We start from the raw sequence: 19,965 nt of genomic DNA, 5'->3' as shown, positions 1-19,965 counted from the left end.
GTTCTTTTTTTTTTTTTTTTTTTTTTTGAGACAGGGTCTCACTGTCTCTCCCAGGCTAGAGTGCAGTGGCATGAACACACCTCACTGCAATCTGGAACTCCTAGGCTCAAGTGATCCTCCTGCCTCAGTCTCCTGTGTAGCTGGAACCACAGGTGCATGCCACCATGCCCAGATAATTTTTTGTTTTGTAGAGATGGGGTTTCACTTTGTTGCCCAGGCTGGTCTCGAACTCCTGGGCAGCCTCCTAAAGCGCTGAGATTATAGATGTGAGCCACTGTGCCCAGCTCCTGATTCTTATAATTTCCTGTTTTTCAGACTCAGGTGCTCTTTTACCCTTCCTAAGTGGCTCAGGAACTATCCGGTGACCCCACCCCAGCCTCCATCAGACAGTCCCCCACAACATCCATCCCTGTTAGAGGCATGCAGAATATGGCAAAGTTTGCCCGACCTTGGACAAGTCACCTCATCTTTTGAGCCTTGGTTTCCCCTTCTATGAAATAAAGATGGCTGGTCTTGCCTGCCAGGGTTTTGAGGAAGAGATGAGCAATTGTGTATGAGGTGATCGGCACAGGGCGTCATTCACAGCAGGGTCCCAATGCATGTGAGTCTCCTCCTTTATCCTGAAAAAGACCTGCAGGTTTCACTGAAGAAAGGACATTTGAGATGGCCTCCAGCGAATGAATAGAAGCTCAAGCTCAGTGGGCAGAGTCAGGTTGGGATGGCAGTGGTTCTGGATTTCAGCAGGACACCTGGAATGGTGCTAAGGGTCTCTGCTGGGGACAGCTTTTTTTTTTTTTTTTGAGATGGAATCTTGCTCTGTCACCCAGGCTGGAGTGCAGTGGCAAGATCTCGGCTCACTGCAAGCTCTGCCTCATGGGTTCACGCCATTCTCCTGCCTCAGCCTCCTGAGTAGCTGGGTCTACAGGTGCCCACCACCACGCCCAGCTGATTTTTTGTGTTTTTAGTAGTGATGGGGTTTCATCATGTTAGCCAGGATGGTCTCGATCTCCTGACCTTGTGATCTGCCTGCCTCGGCCTCCCAAAGTGCTGGAATTAGAGGCATAAGCCACCGTGCCCGGCCTTTTTTTTTTTTTTTTAAGACAGAATCTTGCTCCCTCGCCCAGACTGGAGTGCTAGAGTGCAATCTGGACTCACTGCAACCTCCGCCTCTCAGGTTCAAGCAATTATCGTGCCTCAGCCACTTGAGTAGCTGGGATTAGAGGTGTGCACCACCATGCCCAGCTAATTTTTTTTTTTTTTTAAGTAGAGATGAGTTTCACCATGTTGGCCAGGCTGGTCTCGAACTCCTGGCCTCAAGTCATCCCCCTGCTTTGGCCTCCCAAAGTGCTGGGATTACAGGCGTGAGCCACTGCGCCCGGCTAGGGAACAGCTTCTTAAGCAGGGTGCGGTGGTTAAGGATGAGGCCTCTGGAGCCAAGCTGTCCAGCTGCAATCCTGGCCGCACTCAGTAACTCTATGTGCATGACGTTGGGCAAAGTGCTAGACCTCTCTGTGTTTCGATTTCCTCCTCTGAAAAGGGGAATACTGACAGAACCTAGCTCACAGTCTTGTCGTGTTGATTAGATGAGTTTATACATGTAAAGTTTAGAATAATGCTGACTATATATTAACTGTTTAATACAAGTTAGCGGCTTTTGTTATTTTATTTTATTTTTATTTTGAGATAGGGTCTCACTTTGGTTGTCCAGGCTGGAATGCAGTGGTGCCATCTCGGCTCAGTGCAGCCTCAACCTCCTGGACTCAAGTGATTCTCCCACCTCAGCCCCCCAAGTAGCTGGGATTACAGACGTGCACTACCACACCAGCTAGTTTTTCATATTTTTAGTAGAGACAGGGTTTCACTATGTTGCCCAGACTGGTTTTGAACTCTTGGACTCAAGCAGTCTGCCCACCTTGGCCTTCCAGAGTGCTAGGATTACAGGCGTGAGCCACCGCTCCAGGCTAGCTTTTGTTATTCTTACTGAGGGTCAGAGAGGTTAGGGACTTGCTCATAGACACACAGCTCGTGATGAACATTCAGGATACAGGTTGACGCCTGTTTAATTCCAAAGCTATGCTCTTTCCTCTGCTCCAGGCAGCCCTGGTGTCTGCCAGAGGTGCCTGATGTGCAGCCAGTGTCCAGGCCTCGTTTGGGGAGAGGTTGAAGCAGGCTCTGCCTACGGTGAGTTCTCTCCTGAGGGTCTTCAAGAGCAGGACCTTGTCTGTCTCACTCACTTCCATATCTGCTGGGGACCCTCAGGGCCTAGTAGGTGCTCAAGAAATACTTGTAAGTTGGCTATAGATGAATCAATAAATGAAGGCAGGGAGGGTTACCGGGTTGCTCCTAGGGCTCCTGGTGCTCATCGTGGGAGCCCCTCACACCTCCATCTTCTGTGCCAGATTGGGAGGACTCCCCCACCCCCACAGTCTGGCTTTTAGCAGCACCCCCTTCAGCCCTTCTGATGCCCACCCAGCTGCCTGCCTCTCCCTAGGAGGCAAATCTTCAGCCTCCCTCCTGCGTCCCTGGGTTCTCCCCGCTTGCTTGTTAACTCGAGAATAACTCCCCAGCCAGCCCTGAACACGATGCTTTTGCCTCTGCTTTTATATTGCGTTGTAATGTGACTGTCTAAAGGTTCTTAAAGAAGAGAGAAAAGCAAGATCATTGCCTACTCTGTGCCCAGAGTAGATTCTGTCTTCAGGAGGGATGGGGCAAAACCTCCCAACCCTCTTTAGACTGGGGGTCTTTGGAGCCTACCTGTCTTTAAGGTAGGGTACAGGGCACAGGCCTGAGGCCAGGAAGCCTGGGCTCTGACGCTGTCCCCTCAAGAATCTGTGCCCCTCTTAGCCCCTTGACTCCCTGCGATGGGGGAAAAGAGTCTCGCCCCTCCTTTTACAGAGGACATAGGGGTCCTGGAGCTCTTTGTCCCCTCTGCCCTGCCCCTGGAGAATGCTGGGTGCTTGTGCCAAGCAGAGTGGGTTCCCGGTGAAGGTGTGCTGGAGGTGGGCATAGGTGGATGGAGGGAGGAGGCAAAGGTGCTGCCTACAACTCCTCAGTGAGGCCCTCCTGGCAGGGGGAGCATGGGTTAGTGGGTAGTCAGGAGAGCCAAGGCAGCATGGAGCCCAGGAGGGCTCTCCTCCCGCCCCCCACCCTTTCAGTCACTCCATCTCTCCACCTTCCTCACCAGATTCTTCTCAACTTCTGAGAAGGTGAGGTTGGGCATCGGGCTAAGGGCCCTGTGCACCCATGCACCACTGCGGGTTCTCTCCATCCTCTCACTGCACCCCAAGCTTTCTGGGAGCATCGTGGAAATGCATCGGCTGTGAGGGTGGACTCCTTGTGTCTGGGACTGCCAGGGCTGGTCCACACCTAGCTGCTGAGAATTCCTCCCCTTCCAGCTGTTTGCTTCTTACCTTTCCAGCCGTTTTGGCAGGCTCTCTTCTACAGTCTCCGCCACAGGTGAAGGTGGCCGTGCTCCCACTCTCCCTGGACAGCACGCTACTCTTTGGAATTCGATTCCCCTGACTGCCTTGTGACACCAGCCCTCCAGCAGACCGAACAAAAGTTATGGTTTTGCAGAATATCCAGCTTTTTCTCCTTAGTTGGGAGTGATGCTCTCTTGTGGCTTCTACATCCTGGATGAGGTAGAATCCCTCTGTCTCTGGCTCTCGTGGTTAACAGTTTTGGATTTACCCAGATCTGGGTTCAAATTCTGCCTCCACCAGATGCTGGCTGTGTGCCCTAGGTGAGTCATCCCAACCCTGCACCTTAGTTTCCCCTCTGGAAAGGGGGATACTGGTGCCCAGTTCAGTGAACTGCTGAGAGGGAGGTGAGTTGAAGTGCTCAAGAAGTGGCCATCAAGTGGCTCTGTGAGGCCCTGTTCATTGTGCCTCTGCCTCCCAGAGGCTGTGGGGAGGAAAGCTAGGGAGCAGCTCTGGCTGGGCCGGCCTGCAAGCCGGGGCGGGGCTAGCCTGTGCCTTCTCACCTTCAGAAGCTTTGGAGAAAACACCGCTCCACACGTGTCCCCGGCAGCTTCTCTGGCCCAGCCTGAGCTAGGCTTGTGGGGCTTAGCCAGGTCCGTTAGCTCCTCGGGAGCATCCCCTCTGCCCAGCCTCTCATCTTACCAGTGCCTGGCAGAAGGCCCCACTCTGCTTGGATGGGTCCATGGAGCTCCTGGGCACAGAGGGTGATGCTCAGCACCTTTGCCTGGCATTGGAGGCCCTTCCCATTAGGGATGGCCCAACCCCACCTCTGCCCTTCTCCCTTGCCCATCTCTTTCTCTCCATCTGAACCCAGGATTCCTCTTGGCCCCTCTCCTTTCTGGTTTCAGCTGAGGTCTTGGGAAGCCTTGTGTTTTGACATTCTAGGTGAGAGCATTCTAGGCCAGGCTTTCTGAGTATGTTTGGGGACCAGGGCTTCTCCAGTCCCCAGAAGCAAGGCAGGGCTGGTTGCACAGAGCTTCCTTTACCTCCAACTGTACCTGATGCCCACAGAGCCCGCAGCCTCAGGGGACTGCACTGGGGAAGCTGAGGCGGGAAGCTGCTTGTCTGCGGAAACACAAGGTCAAGCGGTTTTGTTTCTTGCTGGCAGTGGTGGGCCCTGGGGAGAGCGGCTGGCCACAGTGTAGTCGGTGGGGCCTGCGGCCTGCCCCTCCTGGGTGGCCGGGCCCTGTTTCCAGGGCTGCTCTTGGGGACGCTGGGGCCTAGGCTTCTGAGGACCCCAGGGAAGGGTGGTCAGGGGCCTTCCTGGGGCAAGAGCCCTGGCCTCTGCTGTATCCTCTAAAGGTGGCTGGGGTAGGGGGTCCTCAGGGCTCAAAGGCAGAGGGCGGAAAACCTGAGACTGGTCAGGGAAGGTTCCAGGAGTTTCCCAGCCTCTCAGGACAGTGTGTGGGGCGGGGGTTGGTTCCCTAAAGGCTCAGGCTTGGGGTGCTGCTGACTCATGTTCCCAGAAGCTCAGCCAGGCCAGAAGCCTAGAGGGCAAAGAAGCAAATCTAGAGGGGGCACCTGTGAGGCTGTTTGCAGGGTGTCCCCTGCTGAGAGTGTGCTCCCCAGCCCAGCCAATGTCTCCTTCCTGGAGAAGCACTTCAGGTGTCTCTTGCCCCCGCCGGCCCAGGTTTGGGCTTCTCCAGGCTCCTGGTTCCCTTCCTTGGCCACATGGTATGTTAGCTGCCTGACTCCTGGTGTGTGAGCTCTTCTGGGGGCGAGGGCAGGGCTGGGTGGGGGAGTGCCTGAGCCCCAGGAGATGGATATGTGTGAACAATGACTGCTTAGGGACAGGAGGGAGGCTGCTGCCACCTTTGGCCACTGTTGCCAGGCCGCATAGCTTGGCGGAAGCACTGCCTTCTTGGAACCTCAGCTTCTTCTTCTCCTCCTGGCCTTTTTGGGGGTTGAAAGTTAGAGATCTGCTTGGGCAGGCTTCGGTCTTTAGGTGCCCACCTCTGCAGGTCTTTTCTGAGCCTCTGTCCCTGTTGCTCTGGACTCCCCACCCTACTGTCCGAATCCTTGTGTATTCAAAGCCCCGCCCCGCCCCTCCAGGAAGTGCTCCCTGATGCCTCCAGCCCTCGCTGATCAGAGTCAAAGCCTCCTGAGGGTGCTTCCATTTGCTGTCTTCCCCTTGACACACACCCTTGGCTGTGAGTGGGGCACCAGGTACACAGAGGCCCCACAGCATGACGGGCAGGTGAACCTGTAACATCCCATAACAGGCCAGCATGGTCTGTGCCGGGTAGGGAGGAGCACAAGGGTGGGGCCATTGAGGCAACATTTGTGCTGCATCTTGGTGGGAGAGGCTGGAGACAAGAGGGTCTTGGGGGCAGACATCAGGCTAGGAAAAGCCTTGAATGCCAGGTGGGTAATTTGGGGATCTGGCCTTTCTCTGCAGGCAGAGCACCGGGGAGAGGCTGTAATCGGATGGTGCACTCCTGGGAGCAGACCCTCCCCATAGTGCCTGGAGCCCTCCACCCATACCCTCTGCCTGGTGGTCTCATACTTGTTTTTCAGACCTCTGCTCCAAGGACACTTCCTCAGGGAAGCCCTCCCTGACCACACTGTCCATGCTGTCATGGCTCCTTGGCTTTTCCTTTAAAGCCCTTATCCCAATGTGTCTCCCACCCAAGTGTGGCCATTGATTAATGACTGCCTCTGCCACCAGGCATTACAGCCACTGAGGGCAGGAATCAGAAGGGTTTGGTGGTCCCCTGGGTCCCCAGCTCTCGGCTCAGTGCCTGGCACAGGATAGGTGCTCCATAAACGCTGACTGAATATGTGAATGCATGCGGGGCACAGAACCCAGGAGCCGCTGGCTGGAGGGGCCGCTGGCTGATGGGTTGAGGGGAGGCACAGTCCCCCAGAAAGCAGGGGCAGCTCCTCTGTCCCAGCCATCCCAGCCGGTACTGTGCTCCCTTTGTTTATCATAGGTGGCTCTTTCAAGAACCACTTGCAGGAACAAAAGCCGTCTCTGGCAGCACCTCAGTGGGTGGGCTGGGCCTCCTGAAATGCTTTGAGAAAAGGTGGACTGAGCCAACTTGTCACCCCCAGGCTGGCTGGTGACTCTTGGAAGAGGGGGCGATCACAGTGGCGGGGGGCGTGGGAGACAGGGTGATTGGTGGACCCAGCCCTGACCTCACCAAAATTATTTTTAAAGCCTGCAAGAGAAAGGGGTTATTTTTAACCTTTGTTCCATCAAGGCATCCCAAGGGAAAAAGAAGGGAAAAGGAAGGAGATGGGGAGTTGCAGAGGGGCACAGGAGTAGGGCCAGGGGCTTCTGAGGGAGGGGAAGCAACCCCAGAGGCCCCCAAGGACTTGCTTTTTTGTCCCTAGCCCTTTTAAATTTTTTAAAAGCTCCAAACAGCAAGAGGGACAGTGGAGTTCATTATATCGAGTTATCTCCTCCGTTTCAGGCAAAGATCAATCTTCTGAGTCTTGCAGCTCCAAGGGGGGAAGGGAAGAGAAAGAAAATGGGAGGCGAAAGGAAAAAACTCCCTGGACCAATTTCCGCTGTGAACACAATTACTGGGCTGCCTGGCAGTGGCGCCAGCTGTTGGCAGGCATCCTGGCCCCCCGCCAGTCGCGTTCAGCTGCCGGCCGCCCCCAAGGCTCCCTCCTGAATGGGACAGGTTGGCAGGTGTAAGAGCCCCAGAACCCCTGGGGTGGGGGCTACTGGGCCTGTTATCCCAGGGAGGCTGGGGCCCCAGTGCTGTGCAGTGTGCTTTGCTGCGCCAGCTGGCCAGGCCTCAGTCTGGCTTCCACCTCCCTGCGTTTGCAGTGTGTCCTGCCTACTGGGCATGCCCTCTGGCTCCTGCCCGCTTCTTCATATGGGAGGCAGTTCATGTAGGGAGTGAGAACACAGGCTTCAGAGCCTCGTAGAGCTGACTGTGCCTCCCTCCCTCCCTCCCTCCCTCCCTCCCTCCCTCCCTCCCTTCCTTCCTTCCTTCCTTCCTTCCTTCCTTCGTTCCTTCCTTCCTTCCTTCCTTCCTTCTTTCCTTCCGCAAATATATATTGACTGTCTCCTGGGTGCCAAGCACTGCACATAGAACAGAGGTGAATCCAGAGGTGAAAGAGGTGGCTTCAGGCCCTGCATGCCTTATGGAGTTTATGTTGTGATGAGGAGGCAGACAAGAAACAAGGCCACATATAAATAAACAAGATAATGTCAGGTGGAGGAAATGCTTAGAAAATTGGGAGAGACTGGGGTGCATGGTGGGCATTTTACCTAGGGCGACTAGGGATGGTAAGAGGGCTCATTTGAATGGGATGGTAAGAAAGCCTGGGGGAAGAACCTTCAGTAGAAGGAGCAAGAGGGCAGAGACCCTGAGACTGGCCCATGTGGGAGGGAGGCCGATTGTGGTGGAAGATGATTTCTGAGAGGTGGGCAGGGCCTTGAAGGCTTTGAGAGAGTTTGAACTTGAGTTGAAACTGTACCATGGGCTCATGGCAGGGCAGCCGCAGGGCCTGATTCTCACGTCATTGTGCTGCTCTGATAGTTTGGGGCCAGAGGTGGAGGCAAGGAGCTGAGTGAGGGAGGAGGCTGTTTCAATAATCCGGGCAAGAGCTGGCCAGGGCAGGGCAGAGGAGCTGGGGGAAGCAGTCAGGTTCCAGATGTGTTCTGGGGTAGACCTGACAGGGTTTGCTGATGGCTTGGGTATGGGCCGAGGGAGAAAGAGAGAAGTCAAGGCTGAGGGAGATGTAATTTGGGGATAAAAATGAAGAGTTATGTTTTGGACAGGTCTGTTAGATGAGCAGTGGAGATGACAAATAGGCCTCTGAACATAAGCTGGTGCTCAGGAGGGAGCTGAGGCTGGTGAGAGGGACCTGGGGCACAGCAGGGGTTTAAAGTTGAGGAGTGTGCAGACAGGATGGGATGGAGAGGAGGTCCTGGTGAGCCCTGGGGCCTCAGATGCTTGGAGGGAAGTTAGGGAAGAAGGGAGAAGGTGTAGGAGGACAGCCCGGAGAGGCCGAGTCCTGGAAACCCGGAGATAAAATGTCTCCTGATGGAGAAAGCAATCAGCCGTGTCAGATGCTGCTGAAAGCTCAGGGACCAGTGGGGGAACAGAGAATGACTATTGGGCTTGGCAAAACTGAGATTTCTGGGGGACCTTGATAAGAGCAGTTTTGTGGAGTGGTGGGGACAGAACTGGAGAGGGAGCTGGAAGTGAAGGAGTGGAGACAGTAGAGACAGTCCGTGAGTTTTGCTATTAAAGGGAAGCAGACAAATGGGAGGGTATGTGAGGTCAAGGAATTTCCCTCCCTCCCTCTCTGTCTTTTCCTCTCCCTCCTTCCTCCCCTTCCTCCCTTTCTCCTCTCTTCCCTCCCTTCTCTTCTCTTTTACAATATTGAGGCAAATTGCTATGCTCTGTGACTTTGGGCAAGCAGCATAACCTCTCTGAGCCAGTTTCCTTTTCTGCAGAATGGAGGTGACAACCCAGATGTTACTGGATCTGATGCACAACAGGTGCTGAGTAAATGGGAACTGTTCTAACATAGGGCTCACATGAGAAAATGGACAGTTGCACATCAGTACAGATGTTTTATGGAGGCCAACTTGGAAGCAAGTATCGACATGTAAAACATGTATACCCTTTGATCTACCCTTTAGGACTGCACCCAGAGAAATACTTACACGTGTGTGCAATGAGACAGGGTGTTTTTTTCCAGCAATGTTTGAAATAAAAAATTGGAAACACCTAAGCACTCATCCTTGGGGACCTGGTTACACAGGTGGGGGTACACCCCATGTGGCATGCCTCAGTGCAGCACCACGAGAGCTCAGCTGTGACTGTCCATTAGCAGAACATGCTGGAGCTTCACAGCCCGGATCCACACTTTGGCTCCACTATGCCCTGGCTGTATACTCAGGCAGCTTACTGGTCACCACTCTACTCTGCACCTCAGTTTTCTTTTCTTTTCTTTCTTTTTTGGTTTTTCTTTTTTAGAGATGAAGTCTCATTCCGTCACCTAGGCTGGAGTGCAGTGGCACGATCATAGCTCACTGTGGCCTCCACCTTGGCTCAAGTGATCCTCCTGCCTCCGCCTCCTGAGTAGCTAGGACCACAGGCACACACCACCATGCCCAGCTAATTTTTTTTAATTAATTAATTTTTTTGGAGAGACAGGGTCTTTCTACACCCAGGCTGGTCTTGAACTCCTGGGCTCAAGCGATCCTACCCCTTCAGCCTCCCAAAGTGCTGGGATTACAGGTGTGCACCACCGCACCTGGCCCACTTCAATTTCTCATCTACAAAATGAGGATCAAAACAGCACCCACTTAGGGAGCTATTAATAGGATCAGATGAGTTAAGAGGTACAGCACTCAGCCCAGTGTCTGGCACACGTTAGGTGCTCAGTGAGCAAAAGCATGGTTATTGCTGTGTATGGACAGGGAAAGGTCTCAAAAATCTGTTGTGAAGTGAGGAATGCGGGTGCACACAAGTATAGGGGCTGTGATCCCTGGTATATACCCCCATGTCTGTGTACACCTCTCTGCACACGTGTGCAAGTGCACAGTTAAAGTTTCAGGCCAAAGGGATGGCATTCAGTACCTCTGGAGAGGTGACTGGGAATGAGAGTGTTTACTGTACAGACTACTGTATTTGAACATCTTAAAAAGAGAATGCTTTCATGTGTTATTTGCATATTAAGACTATAATATGTGAAGGTAGTCATTTAGGTCTTCACCTCTTTTGGGAAGCCTTCCGTGACTGCACCAGCCCACCGCCTGCCCCTGTCAGATCTCCTCAGTGTTCAGAAGCCACATTTCCACCGTGGCCGCTGGGAGTAAGATATGTGTGCACACGTGCATGTGTGTGTATGAGTGGTCTCCCATGTAGCCTGGGAACTCCTTGAGGGTATGGGCTTTGTACTTTCCAGGCTGGACACATCTTCAAGGCCAGCAGTTCTGAAAGTGTGATCCCCAACCAGCAGCATCAGCATTACCTGGGAGCTTCTTGGAAATGCAGATCCTCAGGCCCCCCCACCCCCAGGACCTACTGGTCAGAAAGTCTTGGGGTGGAGCCCAGAAAGCTGTGTTTGCACAAGTCCCAGCAACTCTGCTGCACCTGCTTGTACTGATGGGAGGCACAGTGAGGGTCACAGGGTGAGCCAGTGACAAAGCTGAGACTGGGCCCAGGTAAAGGCCTCAGGCAGACGTGCGAAGGCAGCCGTGGGTACTCCCTTCCCACCAGCTCCTCTGTGCTCCTAGGGACCATGAACCACATGTGGCCTCAGGAGGGAAGATTTGAGGTTCAGCCCTGTGTGTCCAGGGGCCAGAGAACTGTGACTTCCACTGCAGACAGGCTTGGATAGGTGGGGGCTGTGCTGCAAGTCCAGTTTGTGTGTCCTCTGGGGCCATGCGGGTGCCTGCATCCCAGCCTGCTGTAGCCCAGGCCCTTTCTTTACTGAAAGTGCAATCTTGACTCTGGAATGAATGTGGCATCTTTAGGCTGCCCACAAGCTTCCAGAGGGCAGGGTCCAGGTCTCCTCCTGCTCTATCTGGCCCAGCGCATGGGGAAGCCCAGGCTGGGCAGAGACTTGGGTGGGATTGGACTGCAGGATGGGTCTGCAGGCCCCAATCTGACTGTCCTCTCACCTCTTCCCTGCTGTCTCTTTGCAGGTGTCCCACTGAGGAGGCCCTGATCTTGAGCTCGGAGCCCTGAGACCTGAGCCAATGCTTGAGTGAGTTGAGCAGCTGCTGTCTGTGTTGGTGGATGCAGTGGGGCCAAGGGGTGTGTGCAGAGCAGCCGCCCTCTCTCTGCCACCCCTTTCTCCTCTATCATCTCCTGGACCCCCCTTTCCTGTCCCTAGCCATGTTCCTGGGGAGGGGCACTTTTGAGTCACTGGGCGAGGTGGAGGCGGGAAGGTTTGGGGATCAGCTGTTAGGAGAAAGGAGGAAGGCAGCTCCATGATCTGATGGGTCAGGCTTGTGGGTACTGGGGGCCCTTGGAGGGCAACCGCTCGGGCCCTGGGGAGCGTGGGTGCCTGGTCCAGGCGCCAGCCAGCCTTGAACTTGGGGATCCTGGAGGCTCCTCCTGGAGGAGGGGTGGAGCTGTGGGCCACTCAGGTGAGGTGGGCAGGCCAGGGAATCTTTTGGGTCTGGGAGTGCTCTGGGTGGTCAGGCTCTGACCTTAGGGCCTGGTTGTGCTCTGTGATAAGCATTTTTCAGACACTATTCCTGTGTCTGGGGATCACTGTTAGATAAGGGGTGGCAAGGCTGTCCCCAGTAGCCCCTGACCTCGACTTCAGTTCCAAGGACACTCTGTCCTGGGGATGATTACAGGGAGGGCTTCTGGTTTGTTTTTTTTGTTTGTTTGTTTGTTTGTTTTTTTGCTTTTTAATTAAAAAAAAAAAAATCCATGCTCTCCCTCTCTCTGGGATTCTGGTTTTAATTTGGTGTCAAGGGCCTAGGCGTCTCTTCCGAGTCAGCCTTACCTATGTGCTCAGGAGGGAGCAGAAGGAGTGTGAAGTTGGGGAGATGGCACCCCTATTCACAAGCCTGAAGCAGCAGCAGCAGCAGCTCTATCGGATTTGAAGTAGTGGGAGCTGGAGGGGTGTGGCTGTCCATCTTCCACCCTTCCCTGGCCTAACTGGCCCCACGGCCCAGGGCAGGGGTTAACTTATATAAGGAGTTAGGGCTCTGTCTTCAAATTTCCGTATCTGTAAAAGGGAGCTCCTCATAGCGCATCCTCCTGAGCACTGTGTTGTGTGTAGAAGGCCAAGTACCAAGAGCTTGGCACACAGTTGGTGCTCAATAGATGTGAAAACACACAGTCATTTTGCAGCAGAACCTTGGAAAGAGTTTGAAGGATCTGGGGATTGGAGAATTGCAGCCCTCGGCAGCTCAGATGCCCCTGCAAGGGCGTGTGCAGCCTCCTGTCATTTGGGAGAGGAGAAACTACACTCAGTGGACCTAATCCAGGCAGACTGCCTGGAGGAGGGGTGCTAATTGTGATTAATTTATGATGGTTGATCACCTCTTTTTAAGTGTACAAGAACTGTCTTCATACTTTAGTTAGCTCATTAATCTTAGCAACAGCAACCCACGAGAGGGAGCAGTTTGTTCCCTTGCCGCGGCCTTGGTGGCAAGGTAGGATTTGGTCTTGGTCTCCGCTCCAGGTCCCATGGGTCTATCCATCTCTCTCCCTACACTTTGTCTCCCAGTGGTGGGTCACCTGAGAGGAGGGCTATGGTTGGAGGCCACGCCCTTGGCCACCATGTCCTCTGGTCAGGCCTTCAGGGGTCATGGCTTGGGGGTGGGAGCTGGAGGCTGCATCCATGAAGATGTGTGTGTGGACCAGGCAGCCACAGCCAGCAAGATTGTGAGAGGGAGCCTCTGGGCTAGTCTCTCGGGTTCTGGGTCTGGGGCACATCCGTCCTTCCTGGACATGCCCTCTTCCCTCTCCTCCGCACTTGGACACTAACAGTCCCCTCTGCTCAGAGTGTGCCTCCTCTGAGAAGATACCCCACAGCAACTGCCCTCAGCTGTCATCATGTGGGTGGCTGAGTGGGCCCCAGCCCTACTCGGTTCAGTGAGAATGAGTTCCAGGCACTTGTCCCGACTTGGATGGGGGAGCTGTGGGGGTGGCTGGGGCTGAGAGGGCCTGGAAACAGGAAGGAGGGTGGGCAGGCAATTCAGGGATCTACAGACACAGGATTCAGTAGAAGGGATGCCATTCAGGGGAGATCTGAGAAGGGGCAGGCTCCAATCTGGGAGGCCGGCCGTGGCCGGCGGGGAGGGCTGTCAGTCAACACACCTGGACGCAGCATCTGAGCACCCTCGATTATTTATGACTCATGGGATGGCCTCATGAAATCTTTGGAATAAAAGCAGCCTGTGCTGGATCAGAGCCTGAGCGTGCGTGCTGGGGGGCATGGGAGCCAGGAAGGAGGCATTATGCAAACCCAGGAGCCATAGTTACAACAACGGCATCTGTCCAAGTGCAGAGCAGGGAGCCATCATGGGCTCTGTGTGCAGGCAGGGCTGGCATGGGGTGTGGCCAGCGTTGGCCGGAAGCTCTGCCTCAGGGGAAGCCACTGAGGCACTAAGGGGTGGATGCCCATCTGAGGGGCCTGCACATGTAAAGTCCACTCCAGAAGGGACCTCAGTCCACCTGGCACAACCCAGCAGGCCTGGGGAAAGGGTCTTGCTTGGATGGGTGCATTTGCTGGGCACCTCCCGCCACCCCATCATCACCACCAGAGTTTACCGGCCTGAAGTTTTGTGTGGGCCTGAGATGCGGATGCAAGCTAGCGCTACCTTCATTTCTAAAACAGGGGAGCAGAACCATGGGGGTGGATGTTAGGCCAGTTCCCTAAACAACATCCTATACTTGGGGACTCAATTTTTAACTTTAAAGTCAGAATGTGTCTGCTGCAAACAATGCTGTTGGTTTTCACCTCAGTTCAGCGCAGAAGGGAGGCCCCATTGCTCTTTCTGCCAGCCCCCTGGTCCTGGGCATTTCTGAGGAGCTGTGGGTGGACCTAGCAGTAAAGTGTAGAGTGCAGACCTCAAGTCCTGAGCTAGACTTGGATTCATGGTTTCTCTGTGCATCAGTCTCCTCATCTGTAAAATGGGCACAGCAGTTGTTTTCTCATAGGTGTATTGGGAAGATGAGATGAGATGATGCATGAGAAGTCTTTACATATGACCTGGCACATGGTGAGGGCCTGTTAGTGGAGTTGTTGTGCTTGTCATTGCCATGGTTGGTGGCTGATCGGGTGGGCAGCAGAGCCAGTTCAGTCTGAACTGGGTGACATTCAGGTTCCTGTATCCAGGCTGCTGTGGTTGTGGTGGGGGAGGCGGCTCCAGTTTCTTCCGCTGTCTCCCTCTGGGTGTCAGTTACTGAGGGCTGCCGGGGTAGTGCTGGACAGGGGGAGCTGGGTGTGCAGTTGGCAAGAGCTTGTCCCTGCTTCAGTGACAGGAGCTCTCAGCCACCTGGGTAGAGGAGGCACAGAGGGATGAAATCTCTGAGCCTCAAGGAAATAAGGAGGCTGCTTTAATGGGGCACAGAGAAGCAGCAGTGGCAATGCTGGGGTTGAGCGGAGAGGCCTGACACATTGTGGTGGTGGCAGGGAGGAGCGTGAGGAGAAGGAACTGGCGCAGGCTCTTCACACATGGAACATCATTGGTTCTCACGCAGGAGAGGGATGCCATTATCCCTGTTTCCCTATGAAAAATGGAGGCCCACATAGGGAAGCTAGTTGACCCAAGTCGCAGAAAAGGCAGAGCTGGGATTGAATCCCCTTTCCCATGTCCTGTGCCCTGGAGGGGTTGAGGGTACCAGGAGTGGGGCTGGCTTTAGTGCCAGACTCTGGCTGTCCCGGGCGGGGGACACACATGGACCTGGATGTGCACGCGTGTGCATGTGCATTTGTGTGCCGAGTCTCTCCCCACTTCAGCAAGGAAGCTCTCTGGGAAACTAGGGCAGTGGGGCGGCTCTCTGCCACCTCCTACAGTATTGGCACCTGGGGGCGGCTTCTACATTGGAGCCTGGTGTCTGGGCCCAGCCTGTTCTCCCCGCACATGTGCCTCCCATGACTCTGCCCCCACCCCAGCCTGCCTGCCAGGATGGAGGGGTGTCCAGGGGGCTGGAAGGTACCCTGGGATAATAAAGATAATTCTCAGCTAAGACATTGTACGCCAAGCATGAGTAAACATCATTCTCCCGTTATCCAAGGCCAAAGGGGCAGAGTGCCTTGCCCATGGCCACACAGCTAGGCAGTTGTGAGGCAGGATTCTGACCCTAATGGTGGCCGGAGATCCTGGGGGACCCAGCTCTGGTTTTTCTCAGTGGGCAGTCCCAGGACGGCCCCTCAAGGTCCTGAGGAGCCAGGACCCTGCCCCAGCTATCATTTACCAACCTTTCTGTGGCCAGGCCTGAGGGAGGCATGGGCCACACCTCCCCTCAGCCTAACCTGCCTGCAGGTCCTTCCTGTTCCCATGTTACAGATGTGGAGACTGAGGCTCAAGAGGGCCCCAGTGCCATTCTGATGCTGAAGTCTGGCTTTTTCCCCCCTGCCTTGCTGCTCCAAATTGTCTACTGCTGCCCTCTGCCTGTGTCTCCCCATGTTGGTGCTGTGGCCCAGGCCTGATGCCTGCCTGTGCAGCTAGAGGGAAAGAGAGAGCCTGGACCAGTCTGGATATAGAGGGACAGAGAGGCAGGGGCAGCCCTGACACAGATGGGTAGGGGGCAGGTGCTGGACCATCTCAGTCTCAGAAAGTCATGTGCACTAGCCGAGCCCCTGAGGCAAGATGGGTAGCTACTGATAACCTGGTTTGTGGCATCAGACAGCATGGCATGAGTCCCAGCTCCAGTACTTACCAGATGTGTGGCCTTAGACATGTTACTTTAGCTCTCTGGGCCTCAGTTTTCCCATTGGGTAAGGGGAAAATGATAGTAGAACCCACCTCACGGGCTGTTAGGGAATAAATGGCATATTCAGGTACTGCACTAGGAATGACACTTGGCATGTAGTAGGCACTCAGTAAATTCTAGTCAAAGTTGTCATTGTTATTAGCAGGGCTATAGAACATTCTAGGGTGAGAGCAGAGCCTTCCTAGCTCCTATGCGCAACTAGATGCCAGAGCCAAGAGGGACAGGACTGGGGCCTGCTTCAGCCTCCCCCTTACTCCCCCTACAATGCTGCCAACCCCGGACCTCCGGTCCTGAGTTTTTCATTCCCTGGGGAGCAGGTAAATGTGGGGTGGGATGGAGTGGATTTGCCATTTTGCACATTAACTATTTTTATATTTATACCTACCTTATTCCAATAAGTATGAGAGCTAAGCATAATCGTGATACCAAGGTAGACAATCCAAGGCAGGGGAAAAAGGATGCAATAGCAAGGAAAGGCTTGGGGAGCATTACAACATGGACACAGAGGGTCCGATCTTGGGCTGAATAGTTGGTTCTGTGATTCTTCATAGTCAGAATGAAAAGGGAACTATCATTTATGAGAACTGTGCTGTCCACAGGAGCAAAACAGCATATAGTCCTTGAGAAGGAGTAGGTTTCCTGGAGGAGCGGGAGCCATATCTATTCAGACATCTCTGCAGCCCACAGCAGCTCAGAGTGTAGAGAGTGGAGGTCAGATGTCTGACCTGGGTTAGAGGACTGGCCAACTCCGGGCAGGGAGATCCTCTTCCTGCACAGAGTGATCTGGGGCCCAGGACAAGGACCATTGGGCCGGGAGGGTCGGGTAGACACTGGGTCACAACCCCTGATGCTTGCCCTGCTCTCCCTCCACAAGCTCCGAGCCCTCCCAGCTCTGGATTCTCCTGTCTAGCTGGGTCTGCACAGGAAGGAGCAAGGGTTAAGCTGGGTCTGCACATCTGCAGGCCTGGGCCTGAGACCAGCTCTGCCTACTCCACCCTCCTCCTCAAGAACCCTCAGTGTCTCCTCATTGGCTGAGCATCGACTGCGCCTCCCTGCACCTGGCCTCTGATCTCTAATCCTGAGCCTAGCTCAGCCCTTGGGACTCCTTTGCACCCGCTTCCTTAGCCCAACTCTGCAAGTGCTCTCCGACCTGGATGTGCCTCCATCATCTCCCCACTGGCACAGAGCTGCCCAAAGGCAGAGTGGAGTCTTCCCAGCTTCCCTCCCAGTGCCGGCTGGACCCTCCTAGTGCCAGCTGGGCTCTTGGGTGGGTGTGGGTGCCATAAGCCTTGCAGGGAAGGAGGGTTAAAGAGAATGGACATTCAGCCATCACAGAGGGTGGGTTTTCCACTTTGCAGAATACCTTGCATATACTTGGCCAAGTCCAGACCTCAAAACAGCTCTGTGAAATGGGACAGCAACAGCAGACCCAGAGTAATAACAGCTCCTGTTTCCTCAGTGCTTGCTATGTGCCAGGCGCTGTGGTAAGCATTTCACAAATAGTTATTTATTTAATCCTCACTACAGCCCTTGAACTGTTTCTGCAGAGAACTGAAGTGCAGGCAGAGGATGAGAAACTTGCCCAAAATTATACAGTCCTTAAGTGGCAGAGTGGGGATTTGAACCCAGGCAGTCTGGACTACATTCCAAGCATTTGTCTTCATGGCTCCTCCCAAGGGCTGGTGAGGGAGAAGTGTGATGCCCACATTGCAGACATGGAAACAGGCCCAGAGACAAGGAAGCTTGCCTGAGGTCACACAGCTGGGAAGGAGTGGACGAGGTGGGGTTCCCATTAGCTCCATCCCGTCCCAAGCTGGAGCTGGAGCTGCCCTCAGACCCCTCCCTGGAGGCTGGGAGGAGAGGGTAGGAGTGAGGCTGTGAGGGCCACAGAAAACGCCCTTCTAGGTGTGGCCCCTGTGTGTGGCACCCACTCCCAGCCCCCAGCCCTCAGCAGCCGAGACGAGCGAAGCTTTGGTCTCTGGCCTGGCAGGGAACAGGGTGAGCTCTGGGGGCTGGGACTCAGCAGACACTGGTGCAGCCCACCTGCCTCGAACTGGTGGGCATGTGGCATGTCCATGATGAGTGGGCTCTTCGCAGAGTGAGCATTAATCACACTGCCAGGCAGTGGGAGAGGCAGCTGCCTGAAATGCCTGCACCTGGGCAGGATTGATCACCGCCAGACCTGGCCAGGCCCGGAGGCTGAGGGCAGCCAGGGGCCATCTCTGCCAGGCAGGCAGTCAGGGAGGAGCCCTGGACTGGGGGAGGAGACACAACACTGACCTGGGGCTCTCAGAAGAGGCCTGGTAAGAGAGGACTCTTCCTCTTCTCCCAGGGACGGCCCTTTAGTGTGCTGCAAAGCCATTTGTCATGTTTTAAGATGCATGGTTAAGACTGCCTCCTCCAGAAGCCATTGTAGAGTGCCCATGTGTCAGCCCTGGACATTTTCTCAAAGGAATGTGCAGCGTCCCCGGGAGCCAGGCAAAAGGGCTTTGAATCCCCGTTGCCACCTGCCAGCTGTGTGATCTTGGGGAAATTACTTCACTTCTCTGAGTGCTGGTTTCCTCATCTATAGGATAGCTCATTTTTTCTTTTTCTTTCTTTTTTTAAATTATGGTAAAAAAAAAAAACATATAAAATGTATCATCTTAGCCGTGTATAAGTGCACAGTAAGGTAGTGTGAACTCTATGCCCCTTATCGTACACCGTATTCTTTTCATCTTGCATGACCAAAATTCTGTACCCATTGGACAGCATTTGGCTGTCCCCACAGCCCCTGACAACCTTCCTGCTACTTTCTAAGAGTTTGACCACCTTAGATGCCTCATACCAGGAAACCATACATATGTGTCTTTTTGTGAGTAGCTTACTTCATATAGCATAATGTCCTCCATGTTCATCCATACTGTGGCATGTGACAGCGTTTCCTTACTTTTTTAAGGCTGAAAAATAGTCCATCATCTGTATACACCACATTTTGTTTATCTGTTCATCTGTTGATAGACAGTTGGGGTTCTTTCCATCTCTTGGCTATTATGAATAATGCTGTGATGAACTTGAGCATGCACATACCTCTTTGAGACCCTGTTTTTAATTATGATATGTATATGTACGCACATACACATACACACACCCAAAAGTGGGACTGTTAGATCGAATGGTAATTCTATTTTTAATTTTTACAATTAATTTAGTGGCTGCCCCACTTTTCATTCGTACTAGCGATACACAAATGTTCCGATTTCTCCACGTCCTTGACAATACTTATTTTTCTTTTGGTAGTGATCATCCCTATCTGAGGTGAGGTGAGACCTCATTGTGGTTTTGCTTTGCATTTCCCTGATGATTAGTGATGCTGAGCATCTTTCCATCTGCTTGTCGGCCATTTGTATATTTTCTTTTAAGAAATGTCTGTTCAAGTCCTTTGCCAATTTTTGATGGGATTATTTTTGTTGTTGAGTTGTAGAAGTTCTTTATGTATTCTAGATATTAACCCCTTTCAGATACGTGGGTTGCCAACATTTCCTCCCATTCCGTAGGTTGCTTTTTCACTCTGTTGATTGCTTCCTTTGTTAAGCAGAAGGTTTTAAGTTTGATGTAGTCCCATTTGTCTATTTTTGCTTTTGTTGCCTGTGTTTTCGGTGTCATGTCCAAGAAATTATTGCCAAATCCAATGTCATGAAGCTTCTCCCCTATGTTTTATTTTAGGAGTGGTATAGTTTCAGGTTTTGTGTTTAGGTCTTTCACCTATTTGGAGTTAATTTTTGTATATGGTGTAAGGTAAGAGTCCAACTTCATTTGTTTTGCATGTGGAAATCCAGAAACTGAACAGAGGCCATAGCAACGGCAGGCTCATTCTTGTGCAAGGTCTGGATATCTGGGTGCCCTAATGAGGACAGGACCTGTGCTCCTTCCTCCTGATGATGGCTGTTGCTCTGACCCTGAGTCTTTCCTCCTCTGGGTCTTTGGGTCTTGCTGTACCCAGGCCAGGTCGGGCAGGATGGGGTGCCTGTGGGGTAGGCAGGGTGGGGTGCCTGCGGGGTAGGCAGGGTGGGGTGCCTGCGGGGTAGGCAGGGTGGGGTGCCTGCGGGGTAGGCAGGGTGGGG

The 19,965-nt window shown here is 53.6% G+C and overlaps 1 protein-coding gene across 13 annotated transcripts in view; it reads left to right on the top strand.

Annotated features, from left to right (window-relative positions):
• The window catches only part of LINGO1 (leucine rich repeat and Ig domain containing 1), a 204,366-nt gene that overhangs the window by 72,152 nt on the left and 112,249 nt on the right, over positions 1-19,965 (top strand). For 7 of the 13 annotated variants that reach the window (XM_073996480.1, XM_065548251.2, XM_015453153.4 and 4 more), the window contains one exon: positions 11,104-11,165. The exons of the other annotated variants lie outside the window; for them this stretch is intronic. The gene's annotated coding sequence lies outside the window, so the exon portion shown is untranslated. The remainder of the gene's footprint in view (positions 1-11,103; positions 11,166-19,965) is intronic. 13 annotated transcript variants of the gene reach the window in all.

Source organism: Macaca fascicularis, chromosome 7 (genome assembly GCF_037993035.2).
Source record: "Macaca fascicularis isolate 582-1 chromosome 7, T2T-MFA8v1.1".
NCBI classification, from domain to species: Eukaryota; Metazoa; Chordata; class Mammalia; order Primates; family Cercopithecidae; genus Macaca; species Macaca fascicularis.
The sequence above is the reverse complement of the archived record's forward strand: the minus strand, read 5'-3'. Positions and strand labels throughout refer to the sequence as shown.